At 30.4% G+C, this 15,543-nt stretch overlaps 1 pseudogene; it reads left to right on the top strand.

The window, feature by feature from the left end:
* The first annotated feature begins 12,350 nt into the window (after nucleotides 1-12,350).
* On the top strand, nucleotides 12,351-13,786 carry LOC149544238 (BAHD acyltransferase DCR-like; annotated as a pseudogene).
* The last annotated feature ends 1,757 nt before the right edge of the window (nucleotides 13,787-15,543 follow it).

Raw genomic sequence — 15,543 nt, 5'->3', positions numbered from 1 at the left:
GGCCATTATAAGGCTTTGTTATGATATTTTCGTCCCAACTTGGAGGAAGGGCTTGGAGAAAGCTGTCAAGAGTATTGATGACAAACTTTGTATCCCAGTGTCAGAGAAGTATATGAGATTACTGTTGGGTGACCCTGAATTGGCAATTGCATTTTGGTGGTCATCTCTAATTATTTGAGAAAGTGTGGCCTTTTATTGTGAATGGCCAAAAATGGAGGCCAATATTCAGTTTTTTCTCTGCTGGTGAGGAATCATAGCTGAAGAAAATAAGGAATGGCTAATGAATTATCTCACTCTATTTAAGGCATACATACATCTGGGAGTCAACTTTGACAACTTGGAGGCTCTTGATTTTTGCAGACCAAATTCTAAGAAATCCAGCAGGGCCGAGACTAGTTTTGAATTTCCTCCTAAATGTTAGGTTGAGAACCTGAATGAAATTATTGAAGTCATCATGGTGGTCTAGAAATGAGGTGTGGTCTATGGTTTTTTTAGGTTTTGGTTATACATAGTTAGGGTTTGGCAATTAGCAGATATATTAAGAAAGATGTATAGGGTGGTGGTTGTAGTTTGTTTCATACCTACTAAGATGTCTAACATAAGACTATATATACCTTCTACTATATAGGCATAGGTGTATATAGATCTAGATTGTAATTACAACAGATATACTCTCTTCTAAGATGTACTAAAAACCTTTCTATATATGAAGTAAGTTTATATAAATGGGTTTGTATGTTCAACTTCACCTGAATGATTGGAATGTATGGTGTTTTGATCCTCTATTTCGATTGGTATTTCTTGTAGCAATACATTCTTTACATCTATTTGGTATTTTTAATTCGAATTTAAGTTAATTTCCATAATTTTACTAGCATTACATGTTGGTGTCTTTTACTCTGATTAGATCCTTCTTATGGGTTTAGAGTTCATACACTTCAGGCCTTTGTCGCATTATAGTATTTCTAAGTAGGCTAGGCAAGTGCATTATAATGTAAGGCTGATAAGCATGTAAGCATTTAAGATAAGAGGTGGTGACTTCAAGCAGATTTAAAGTAGAGTTATAGCTTCATCCCACAAATGCATATCATCTAATTATAAACAAATTAGATAATTTTGTTTTGATCCTTAGATGAGGTTTATCCTAGGGTTTGGTCATGGGTCAGCTTGGTGCCCCAAAACAATGTTTGGATCTATACCCTTGTAGGTAAACTTGGTGGCTAGTCTCAGAGAAGGGGCTCTTGGCTAATAGTTTTGATCCATCTTTTGTGAAGATGGTATGATAATATAGCTCTAACTAATAATTGCAATACAAATTGGATATCGGTGGAATGGTTAGTCGATTTCAATTTCTACCCATTTGCACTCCTTTGGAGATCTCTATTAGTAGATAGGGCTTCGGTCAATGTAGCTTGAGTGTTTTCCCTTAAGAAGATCTTAAGCACTGTGTTATATCGGAGGAATCTTGATTATTCAATACTCTGTTTTTATGTTACTAACCTTTGTCTTTTGAGTACAAGTTTCTTCTTTCAGTTCCATTTAATTGGATTCCCTATGAATGCTATTTATACTAACTAGTTTGGCCTATCAAGTTTTATGTCCTTGGAAGTAATTTAGACAATAGAGGTCACAATTCCAGTTATCCCCTTTGGTAGTTAGTACTCATAATGGATATTATATTGACAAGGGTATGCCCCTCATTTTGATGTATTTTAAAATTGTACATGACAGTTTGTAGTCTGAAATTCTTTATGATAGGTTGTTTCTAATTGGGGTATGCCCCTTTTAAGATGTATTTTTCCTAGGCGAGACTGGAGGTTTTCTTCTCTATTCTTTCCTACCAGTGCCCATTTAAACAGAGCCAAGCTGATGTAAATTTATTTTATTTAATAAAAGCATTCAAGGCTTTGGCCATTTACCGATTAAAAAATAAATTAAAAAATAGAGTAACCATGCATTTATTTAAATTTATGTTTGTTTTTAAAATGCAATTTTAAAAGAATAAACATTAACTTTTAGGCATCAATCTTTGAAAAGTGGAAGGCAATGCCGCCACTTTTTAAATATTATAATAGTAAGTAATTTATTATAATGTTAGCTATAACTAAAAATATTTGTAATGCTTCAAAAGTGGATGGCAATGCTACCATATATTTTATTAAAGTATCCATTTATTTTTTTCTAAATTAGAAAAATCAAATTTATACTTTTAATTTTGTTGTTTGAAAATTAGAGTAACCATATATTTATTTTAATTTATGTTTATTTTTTATATGCAATTTTCAAAGAATAAATATTAACTTTTAGGCATCAATCTTTAAAAAGTGGAAGGCAATACCGCCATTTTTAAAATATTATAATAGCAAGAAATTTATTAATGTTAGATATAACTAAAAATGTTTGTAATGTTTCAAAAATGCCACGATATTTGAAATATTAGAATGTAAATATTTCATAGAATAATAAATATTACGTTGTTTACATATAGTTGTAACCATATGTGTTTTATTATGAACATTTTAGAAACATTTATTTGTATTAAGGATTGATTTATATGGTTATAATGAAATAATCAATTATTTTTTATTGTTAGGGTTAGAATAGGTATTGCAAAGTTTGACATCATGTATACATATGTTTTACAATAAAAGGTCTTTTAGACCATTCCTTTTTTAAATGATGTATCCAAGGTTTTCATAAATAAAATAATTTATTTAGATGATGTATCTAATGTTTTCATTAATAACAAATCATTATATATCTTCATGTCTATATATTCCTTTAACAAAATATATTTTTCATAATCTTTTAATGTATCATCTTATTTATTGTTCATACTTCCTTCATTTCTTTTTAATTAATATGTTTTGCAACAATCTATAGATGCCCTTTTTAATATTCTATTTTTATCTATTTATTCTATCTTCTTTTGGTTGTTTGCTTGGGAATTTAAAGCTCCCATCTAATATATATTTCTTTGGCTAGAGTTTCTAGAGTTATTTTAAGATGCTAGTGATTATGGTTAAGGGAGCTTACCAAAACCCTTCGATTTTCCTTCAACATTTTTTCATTGGGAGAATGAATTAATTTTGAAGAGGGGTTCTAGTATTTATTTGTATTTTTGTTTCCTTAAGGTTATGGTCACCTTGTCAAAAACCAAAATGGCTTTAATAACATCTCAAAATTGTAAGTTCTATCTTTGGGTTCCTGATAAATCCCAAGGATTCTCTTGCTCATGGTTTGGGTTGCATTGAAAAACCTAGTAGTGTTTATTGTTAGCTATTGGTCTATGGTTTGCCCAAATTGCTATAGGAATATTTTGCTAATTAGTTGTGGTTTCATTTTGTTTCATGGTGTCCAAATATTTTCTATTTATTTCTTTTAGTGTTCCACATCTTCTTAAAAATATGTTTGTATACAACTTATCATCTGATTAGACCTATATTCCAAAAAAAAAATTAAAACAAGAAATTTCTATTTTTGAGATTTGTAACTTATATTTTGAGAAAGGTAATAAAATAATGAGAACTAATGAAAAGTGTTACTATAAGATGAAATATATATATATATATATATATATAGAATAAATTTCTACAACTCAAGTAAAGTCAAGATTTATTATCACTAAATTCAATTGGGGTTAGATTTGTTACATTTAAATATATAATATTAGATTTTAATTGCATCATAATAAAATAAATTAGGAAAAATTATGTTTAGGTTTATGTTGAAATCAGGTGTAAACATTATGCAATAAGATTAGACATAAGAATAAAGTCTAAGATTAACTGTTTTAAAAATAAAATCAATTAATTTAGATTTTTTTCATTTGTACTTAGATATATTAAATTATATTTAAAATAAAATAATTATATTTTTACCCTATTTATGATTTCTAATTATTGTTGTCAAATATTTGTGTGCAAAAAATAAATTTTATTTTTTTATAGAAAATAAATAAATATATTTTTAAAACTATTAGAAAGTTGAAAAATAAAGAAATTTCACAAATTTTTAAATAAATTTGAGTTAGAAAGTTAGAACAATGCATAATAAATTATTATTTATTTTCTATTAAAAAGAATAAATAAATAGAAATTAGCTTTAATTAGATGATTAGATGTTCCAAATTTTTGTCAAAATTAAAAAGTTGATCTTCATATACTTGGAAATTTTTGAATGTTTTATCTATTTAAAAATACTAAATTTTAAAATACAACAATATTATCATAAAAAATAATAATAATAAGAGCTTTGCAAGCTTGAGTCCCTTTTGCAAGGTAAGCTCCCAATGACTCAAGTTTTCTCATTTTTAGACTTGGTTAGAGGATCACAAAATCTCCATTATCTAATTATCCCATATTATGAAGTATCCACAAGGGTTTCTTATAGAGTTTGAACTTTGAATTTTTATGCGATTCTATCACATTTTTATAATAGAATTTAGAATGCACACTAAGGAATAATCTTAAGAATTTGACTATGTTGTATTTGTTATGCAACCCTCAATTGGTAGTGGTAATCTAGGTCTTAAAATTAGTTTATAGTTAAATTTTTAGTGGACTATGTACTTATGCATAATCAAGTCGAAAAACCCAAATATTTCCCATCATTTTCCAACCTTCTTAAATGACCACCTTTATAAGACCTAATAATCATTAAAAAAATGGTAAACTAACTATTTCAATATATTTTGATTATATTTATGTGCATGAGAGCTTATAACTCAGGGACCATAATAAGTGTGAATCATCTTTATTAGATTAAAATAAAAAACATGTAAGAATAAGGTAGAGTGAACACTATATAATGAAACAAGTTGAAAAGATTCTTTTGCAAAACATTTTGAAATTATGCATATCATAAAAGAAGCAAGAGCTGCAAGGAAGCCAAGTTCCGACCAGAGAGTGTCGGTTTGTCCAATTTATTTTTGTTTTGTTGTGTGCATTATTTTTTGATAAATAGAGAGAAACATTACTTAACATGAACAAAGTTGATAATGAAATATTGAATTGACAGTTCATATAAGCTTAATGCTTTGTGGTACATATAAAAATGATTTTCAGTAATAGAATTAAAAGTTTTCTAATTTTTTTTTTCATTAGTAGCATTGGTGACCAAAGCCAGAAAGAACTTTACTCTCTGTGGTTCATTAGGGGTGTTTTATTTTTAGGCCCCATGGCTAAAGACAAAGTGTCGAGTCACAAAATAAATTTGTTATTAGAATTTTTTTGAAAATAAGTTGTTAATTCTACCAGTACTAAAATAATTTGATGGCACTGTTCAAATAAGGAATCACAAAGTGATTTCTTATATTTACTTTAGGTTTTGAAATTTCAAAAAGAAGTCTTAGTGGAAATTTATAGATTTAAATAGTAAAAATATTTTACTCTTAACTAGGTAATATACACAAAATCGAAGATAATTACTATATGAAAAAAAAATTTAGTGGCTCTATAGAGGTCTTTTCTATTTGTAAGTAGTTATGAATTGCAATACAAATTTTAATGATGGGGTTTAAATTGTGTTCAATGTAGGAGGTTGAAAAATTTGCTACAAAATTAAAATATGATAAGAGTCAAAAACTAAAACAACCAAATTCTCCTCAAGCTAACCAAACGATTCTAACAAAGAAAACAAATTTCATAATAGTGTAGTGGTTTGTATTGGTCATACAAATATTCCATCTTAAATCTTACATATCAAACAAGAGTTGTGTGTAGCTAGAGTTTTTGTCTTAAGTTAGGGAGTAAATGAAGAAGGAAGTTTTGGGATGAAGATAGTGGTGTAGCTGCAATTAATTAAAAAGAGAACCAATGATGTTTCCTTGGGGTAAGGTGTAACATAAAGTTTGACAAGGAGAACAAGTGGAGGGGTATGTAGACAGTGATTACGAAGGAACAAAATAATTAAGGTATAAGTTACAGTCATGAGCACAAAAATTATATAGAATGATTTGATTGTGTAAATAAATAATATCTACAACATTAAAAGCTATGACCACGAAGAAACTATCCAAAGAGATGTTAAGGGAAAGCTATGACCACCACAAAATTATCCAAAGAGATGTTAAGAGGATCAAATCTATCATATACTAGAGTAGGAGATCATGGAACAATAATCATCTTTAATATCAAAATTAAATATTGATATTATTAACATAAACCTAAAAATGAAGATATAGTCTTCTATCTTTTAAGTCAATGGAATAAACATAATTATCCTATAATGCAACATAGGACTCTATAGAATTAAAAAAAGAAATTGAAGCTTACGAATACATCATGTTTGGTCATCATCTTTGGCTTCATTGGTTTTGTGGTACAAAACAAAAGTTTTGGAACACAAAGAACACATCCAAACTTAAGATGAATAGATAAATTCTTTATAGTTGAAATCTATCTAAAATGTGAAACCAATATTGAGATTAAAAATACTTTTGACAATTTTATAATAAGAGTTCTAGTTTCTGGGTTAGATTGTGTGCAGTTTTTTTAATCATCAACGTTTCGGATCATACTACATGATCCATCATCATTTTTTGTTCTTCTTGTTCTCTAGCATCCTGATGATGAATCATGTAGTATGATCCGAAACGTTGATGATTAAAAAAACTGCACACAATCTAACCCAGAAACTAGAACTCTTATGCATGGATTGTGGAAATCTCATTGAACCGAATTTTATAATAACTAGTTTGAAGTTTTGGGAAAATATTTTTGTGACTTGCTCAATATATGATAGAATAATCGTAATCGTACCATGACTTCAACCAAGAGTTTCCCTTCTATGATGAAGTTACAACTATAACTTTTCCATTTGTAACCTTTTTATCATTTTTGCTTTCTTCATTTTTTGTTGCCTTTCTTGAGACCTTAGGAGATGCCATTGCAGAGGAAAAGGAACCCTAGTTGCACGCAAAGCCTTGTCTCACAATAGTCGTGTGTCTTTCCTCCAAATCTTCCCTTACCCTTCTAGATTTAAAAAAGCATCAAACCTTAGATATTTAGTAGTTTGTGCTACTGCCAATAAGTTTCCTTAAGAGTTTTTTTCTCATAATTATTTCTAATCTCCTAACTAGGCTACTCTAATATGTCATCTATACACAACATGTTACTTTGCAGTCCATGAGTGCATGTTGAACAAACAAATTTTATAGTTAAAGACTTCTACAAGAATCTACAAGAGACAAAAGATAACAAACATGACATGTAACTATAGTATAGACACAAGTAGTAACATTACTAATATAATTAAAAGGTATACAAAAAAAATATAAATAAAAGATCATCTACACCAGTTACAAGATTCCCCTTCATGGATTATTAAAAAAAAATACTTATGAGGAATGTCATTGTCTATTTAGGTCAATAAAAAAAGATAATTTACAACACTTAATATTTGTAAATTGTTTCATTATAGAGAAGAAAAGATAGACATGGAATAGGAAGAAATGAAGGATAAGGTGAGTTGTAAGAAAAGCATAAGCATAAGGTGAGCTGTATGAAAAGAATAAGCAACATAAAACCATTCAAGACATGTTCTTGCAATGATTGACTGGAGTGTAAGAGCTATATGAATTTGCAAGGTCAAATCCATGAATGATGACCTATAGTTATTCGGTAAGTACTAGGAATCAGGGCTTTATATGTATCCAAAGCTCAAATCACTTAATGTAATTTAAATGATTAAGTACACAATAAGCATCACCTAGTTGAGTAGTCAAACATCCTTAATAGCTTCCCCTAAAAATTGATGGCTACTTTTTAACAACATCAAAATAGTTTTATGGACCCAAAGGACTATTGCACTAGTGAAAATCCCATTTTAAAATAATATTAGGTAAAAGAAATTCCAAAAAGAAAATTAAAATATTTAAAGTGCCTAATATTTGTACACGAAGTTTGCCTCATATTCAAACATCCAGAACTGAATAAAAAGCATCCAAACCATAACATTTTCATAAATAAATCCTCAAGTCCTCTGTAAAATTTTAGTTATAACTCATTGAGCTCCCATCAATTCCCAAAATCAAACAATTCAATGTCCTATGAATTGTAAAGTATACATTATAAAGCAAAAGACTATGTTATTAAAAAAACCTTTACACCTCATAAATTTCAGTTCCACACCACACAATTGTTTACAGTATCATCCTAAACAAATTGTAAAAATAAAATTCAAATATCCAACACCTGTGAATGTGTTTTCTCCACATAACTTCAAAATTTTAGCAACTAAATAGTAAATACGAAAACATAGATTCTTCAAGTTCAACTGCTCTAGTTAGTTGCAATGTTTTAGACTCAAGTGATCAAAAGTACATTGAATTTTCAACTTCAAATAACCAAATATGTTGTAAACCTTAGTTAATGAGCTAAAAATCATCTTGGTTTGTAATAACTTAGCTATGAGTGTATGCGGGAAATGTGGGCCTTGATCTTCTGACACACTTCAACATGATCATTATATGTAGGATCATCTTGGAATGAACATTGGGTTGTTCATCTGAAACAATTTGACAAGCCGATCTATTGCCTTCTAACTAGAATGATTATGTTGTTGCTCTCAAAATGAGAAGCTAGCAACTAGACATTTAGAATGAAGGATTTATTTAAGTTAGAATGTATGCACTTAATCTAGAAATAAAAGAGATAAAATTATACTAGATGTATGCATTTTAAAACTAGAATGAGATTATTATGCTAGAATAACAACGCTATGAAAGTAAATACTTGAGTGATTAATTTAGCATAAGTCTGATACTATCAATTATCAACCTCTGTAATGAGGAATTGATGTCTTCTTAAATACAATCCTCGAACTTGATCAACGACCAAGATCAATTTGAATGAATGGTCAAGATTGGAAATAAGATTCAATTTAGAGTGGAATATTCCTTGTGCAAATGAAGTGAACTGATTCACTTTTGAGTGTGAGAAAGAGTTAACTGTGTTAATTTCATTTCCAATTTCAATTCACTCAGTGTTTCCATTTCTGAACTATAGAGAGAATTTGGAGGGTATATTTAATTTAACAAAATAGAATATGACTTCATAAATGCATAATATTAATTAATTAAATAATTAAATTTAATAAATTAAAATGAGGATATACCTTATTAAATCAAATACATTTAATTCCCTTGTACATTAGTTAAAAAGGTAATTTTAATTTATTTAAAGTATGAAGACTTATGATTAAATTAAACTTAATTAATATGTCTAATGTAGCTAATTTGAGTCAATACTTAGGAATTAAATAAAGAGTGTAATTAATAAAGATTAAGGATTTTGTGCATTTGACACTTAGGTCAAGTAGCGATTAACATAATTAGAATTGCCTAGTAAAATAGGATTTACAATTGATCAAATTTACTAGAATTGGTTCATCATGGTAGTGTGCTAATTTTGGGGTATTATAATGAGGACCTCCAAGAGAGACGAACTGACTATAGCTACGTGAAAAGCTTTAATTTATTGAGCTTATACTACAACTTAATTTCATAGATGATCTCAAAGCAACCCAAAAAAACTAGGGATCTTAGAGTACCATACGTACTATCATGAGCCAATTACAGTATTAAAAATCTAACATGGTATTTTTAAATATTTAAATATTTAAATAATTTAAAAATAGAAAAATATAATAAGCATTAAATAATGCAAATACCCAATATTATCATCACACCTAATATCTTCTTAGACAATTCAATTGTGGTCAGAATTCTCAGGACCTTTCTAACTTTTTACACCTTGCCCACAAAATGTATTCACATCTTTTATAATGTTAATAAAGAAGCTTCAGATTTAAAATCAACAGGTATCCATTGAGAAAATATTCAAATAATGTATACATGAAATAAATAGTGTATATATGGAATTAGTGTATAGAGGAGTGATTTTAATCCAAGAAATATAAAAAATAAAACTAAACAAGATTTTTTTTGAGAGAGAAATATAAATGAAAGTGAGAAATGTAAAAACAAATACTTGTTTCAGTTTAAATACAATCAAAAGAGAGTGTCTTGAAGTTTAAAAATCTCTATTTTTGTGCATGTTAAAAATAGAAAGAAGATGCTCAAGTCATGGACTACTGAATTATTTTTCATGCAACATTCAAGTGGAGTGATGGATAGGTCCAGATCTCACCATCGTAAAGTAAATCCTCAAATAGAGCATAAAGTGGAAAGTTAGACTCCTAGTTGTAAATAACACAAAACCTTACTAAACTCAGTTAAATAGTGCACAAAATTGAAACTAGAATTACATGAAAAAGAAAATTTGAAAAATTTCTAAGAAGTATTATTGTATAGGTGATGTCTTCCATAAAAGTAGTCTAAAATAATAGTAATGAATTCAAGTTGGCTTGAGAATTTATTGTAGATAACTAAAGATAAAATATAGTAACTAAAGATAAAATATAGTGCATAAAAGAAGTGGTAAACAAGAACAATGAATTTAAAGTGCAAGCATATGTTATCTTTACAAATAAAGAACTTGAATTCAAATATAAAAGGAACATATAATGTATCATAAAGTTGATATCCTTGAAATTTTGTGGAATAAAATAGATTTCAAAGTAGCATGATTGTAGAAGTTATATTATACATGTTATTTGTTGGTGTGCCATTTTGATTTAGGTTTAACTATATTTGGCCCCAAAAAATGAAAAGAAAAAGCTAAATCTAAAGAGATTCATTTCATCATATACTAATCTAAAATACAGTCATTTGAGGAAACACTTGATGTTATTATATTCTAAGCTAAAACAAAAGTATTTGAACCACAAATAGAAACAATTCATCATATAAAAGGAAATGTAAAGTAGGGAACAAATTTAAAATTAATTGAGTCTTTGCAATCTTGATTTTGCAGGGAACATTGAATTGAAGTGGGAGTCGGCAATATCAATTTTGGTATAACCCTATACCTAACGTACCTTCTTGTAAATAGAAATTTCTAAATAAAATCACATCATCTCTCCAGTAACAAGGCATTTAGTTGTGATTGTCCCTTCATTTCTTAATAGTTGCATTTGTGATTGAGTTTTGTACTAGCTAGTTCCCTGCCATAAGAAATATGCATAGTCGTATGGTAAAATGGATAGATCAATTCTCCATGCATGTGTGAAATATGTAAACTGTTTTGGAAATGCCACCACATGCATTATCTGTAAACACACCAGCCATGTGAATTGTTTTAGGAAAAGCCACTTGACACCAGTTTAGATTTTTAGGCAAATTTTTCCAAAAAGAAAAGATAAACACCACCGAGAAAATAGAGGGTAGCCAATAGAAAAATAGGAAAAAGAAAATAGTAATTTCATTTTAATAGAAAAATTCATGTAAACCATAAGATAAAAACAAGCTGTGAAATTTCCAAGAAACAATTTTAATTCAATTGAGTGTAACAAAAACTTTAGTCTCCACCTAAAATAAGGGACTAACATGTGCAAGCATCAAATAGTCCATAAGTTATCCTATTTTCATTCCATAAATATCATAGTGCATCCTATTTCCATTCCGTAAATATCATAGTCTATGGTTCGCACATGCTATGCAATTTTTTGACTTGGTCTCTAAACAGAGGAAATGAGTCTATCTATGTGCACCGATTTCAAGGAGCAAATTAATTAATCAGAAAGAAAGTTAAAATCCCCGGCTAGGCGACACCAATAAAGCACGAAATCTGTAAATATAATATTGCTGAACTTAACTGTCTATCCACTTGACAAATTAGTGAACATACAAAAAAATATTTTATCTCCTACTTAATAATATTCCCCTACTTAACTGTCTGTCCACGCTAATGTCTGCCACATTGATATTTATGTAGATCAAAATCCAACCGTATGAAATTATTGGTTCAGTTTTAATCTAAATATTCCCCTTTCTTCCCAAATTAAGTAATTGTTGCTTCTTAAGGCAATGTGGACCACCACGTACGGTCAGTGCGTGCTGGTTAAGCAAGGTGCACATGTTACAACTTCATTTTTTCTATTAACTATAGAGATCAAAAAATATAAGATAGCCAAGACGGAGGCACAACCTCACACAGATGCCAAAGAGGCAATAATACAATAAGGAAGGATCATATACAACAAAATTTCAAAAAGGGAACCACCGAACTAATGCAAAATATCAGAATAGGTATCCACCCAGATGTTTTCATTGTTTTAAAATTGGGACAAGAAAGGGCTTCCCAAGGCAAATAATCGTGAATGACTTTAATTAAATACTTCAACTGACCGCGTTGCTCGCTGGGACTGAATAGAGGACGCGCTAATGAAACTGTATTAAACCAACTATAGACCGCCTTCATTTCAACTCATTTCTGTGGAAGAGCAAAATGGTTCATGTTAATAAAAAGCGCACTGTATTTCCATCCACTCCATCCGAAGCTCAACAGATAAAATTGAAGTGCTTAGATTTACAGATGTTGTCAGTCCAATACGTTGAAAAAGCTTTCGTCTATCGAACCCCTGTGGACGACTTCTCCTCTCGTGTAGAACGTCTGGCCGAAATGCTGTCGAAAATACTTGTAAAATTTAATCCTTTGGCTGGCCGCTTAACAACCAATCCCGTTGATGGTTGGATTTACATCCTCTGCAACGATTGGGGAGTAGATTTTATCGAAGCAATTGCAGAAGAGCTGAGCATTGCAGATTTCACCGCAGCAGAAGTTACGCCAGCCGGGGAACAACTGCTCGCCCTCAACGGAGCCCTCAATTTTGAAGGCCATCGCCTTCCGTTGCTCAGAATCCAGGTATATTATTAAATGTATATTTATGACCTCCAACCGTAACAACTGCAAATAACGGCTGTTGTAAAAATGGCCGCAACTTCTTTTAATTCGACGTTTTTAGGGTTTCAGTAGTTAATCCTTGATATGATCACAATTTGCAGGTAACGCAGCTGAGAGATGGCGTCGCGGTGTGTTTCACCATCAACCACGCCGTAGCCGATGGAGTTTCCATCACGAATTTCCTCAGTGCATGGTCTCATCTCTGCAGAACAAATGGAAATTGGAACAGGATTCCCATTGACGCAATCTTCGACCGTGGTTTGCTGCACCCTGGCAGATCTGTGACTGGAGTCACGCTTGGCCTTAACCCCGGTGGGCACGTGCAACGGCCTCCTAGGTCTTCACTGCGGTTTAAAAAGTTCCGTTTCAGCACCCACACGATCAACCGCTTAAAAGAGCGGGCTAACCAGGAGTCATCCATTATGATATCTTCGTACCAAGCGCTGTGCGCACACGTGTGGCGGTCAGTCACTCGGGCCCGCGGTCTCAGCCCACACCAGCCGACGACATGTAATGTAGCCGTCGACTGTCGGCCGCGGCTTGTTCCTACGCTGCCCAACTCTTACTTCGGCAATGTTGTTCAGAATGTAAGTACGACCACCACATGTGGGAAACTGATCAGTTCGTCTCTTTCCTTCTCGGCTGGTTTGTTGAAGGGTGTTATTGCAGGTCATACAAACGAGGTGATTAGGGAGAGGATCGATAAGTAGCGTATGGAGCCGCTCGTGTTGGAAAAGAATTGTTTGGTGGTTGCAGGTTCCCCTCAGTTTCAAACGTATGAGACTGATTTTGGGTGGGGAGAACCAGTGGCGGTTAGGAGTGGACTGGCTTATCCCTTCGATGGGATGATGCATGCTTATTCTGGTCCGGAAAGTGGAGCAAGTGTTGAAATAGAGCTTTGCCTTCCTTCATCTGTCATGGCTGCTTTGGAAAGTGACCCCGAATTTATTTGCCCGCCACTAATTCAATCCAAGATCTAAATGCTATGAAATGAAGTTACTTTGACTTCATGTTCCAAGGGTACGTTGATTAGAAATGTATAACTATTAGAGGGGGTGTTAATAAAGACAAAATCTGAGACAATTTTTTAATAAATTGTCTTTATATGAGACAAAAGAAATTTGTTATTGTTTTAGACATGTCTTTGACGGAACATCTTAATATATTGTCTCAACAATTGTTTTTATAAGACAAAATGACACAATAGTATATACGTCTTATTGAGACAATTTTCTACAATAATATATTGAGACACTCAATTAAAGACATATTTGACACAATACACAACTTTCTTTCTGTCTATGATGAAGACAATTTATTAAAAGTTTGTCTCAGATTTTATCCCTCACATGTAAACTCTTGCATTTCATTTTCTTCTATTATTTCCAGCTTCTTGTTATAAAGATAAAGATTACAATTGAGTAAACACTCTAAATAAGAAATGACTACGCACAACTAGATTGGAAGTAACCACAATGTCTTTTATACCTATCCACCCAAAAACTAGAAAAAAATGGAACTAAATTAGAGGGATTTAACTTATCCCAACAAATATTCATACATCCTTCTTCTTGAAACATAACATATATGAATCACTTCGAAAAACTCGTGCTTGAGAAAACATTTAAGTTGTTTTTGTCCAATTTCTCATGTAATTTATTGCTGATCGAGTACTCTTGTCAAGAACATAACCAAATTTGTGCCAACTCCAAAGGATGCCAATATGTCAAATACTACATTTTCTAATGAACTCATGTACAAGTAGAATGAATTAATTTATCATGATGTGCAAGCCTTGTATGACCAATCAACTTACAATATTTTTTTCATACGTTTGGACATATAAAATAGAAACATTAGAAAAGAAACATGATCTGTGTCATGTAATAAGTTGTTGAGAAAGCAATACTTTGAAATGAAAGAGTATACACAAATAAACCTGGCAAAAACTCAATAAAAGACCTAAAAGTAAATAATTTAATTAAATTTCACATTATGATATTGAAATTCAAAATTACACAATAAATTCTTTAGTATCAACCTTAAGTGTATCAGTTGCATAAGTTTACATTACCACTAATGAGTACGAAACCCATCATCTCTTGTTAATTGAAAATTCTAATTTCTATACATGGTTTTATGAAGATAACTACAAAGAAATATTTCATTTTCAGCATGCTGCAGTTGTACAGTTTTCAGCATGTCAGAGTTGTTGTGTTTTGAGCATGTCAAAGTTGTAGTGCTTTCAAAATCTCATTCCTAGAATGACCATTTGTAGATGCAACTTTGCAGGAATCTTATTCATTTGAACAAGAAGAATTTCATACTCTTCATGTTTCACCAATAGTCTGAAAGAAAGATGAGACACCAGATTTCAAATTATAAGAATAATGACTTTCATGAAGAGAACGACAAGAAGAATGAAGATATAGTTTTTTTGCATATTAAAATTTTAATTTATTGTGAACTATAAAATTCTAAATCTAAATTTTAAAATATTAATTATCTCATTTTTAAATTTAAGTTTTAAAAAGAACTTATTTTCATGAAGTAGTTAGTATAATTCGAATTAAAATCACATATTAAATAAAATTTAGATTTTAAAATTAAAATAAACAATCAAATAATCTTGATTATAATACTTCAATAAAATTAATACTTTGTGACTTTAAATAATCAACTTTAAAACAATTTTAAAATATTTCATTCCAAAACTAACATAAAAATATATTTTTCT

The sequence above is a fragment of the Cupressus sempervirens genome, chromosome 8 (assembly GCF_028749045.1).
Source record: "Cupressus sempervirens isolate cs-2001-9-10 chromosome 8, ASM2874904v1, whole genome shotgun sequence".
NCBI lineage: Eukaryota > Viridiplantae > Streptophyta > Pinopsida > Cupressales > Cupressaceae > Cupressus > Cupressus sempervirens.
Note: the sequence above shows the minus strand (reverse complement) of the source record. Positions and strands in the feature narration are given on the sequence as shown.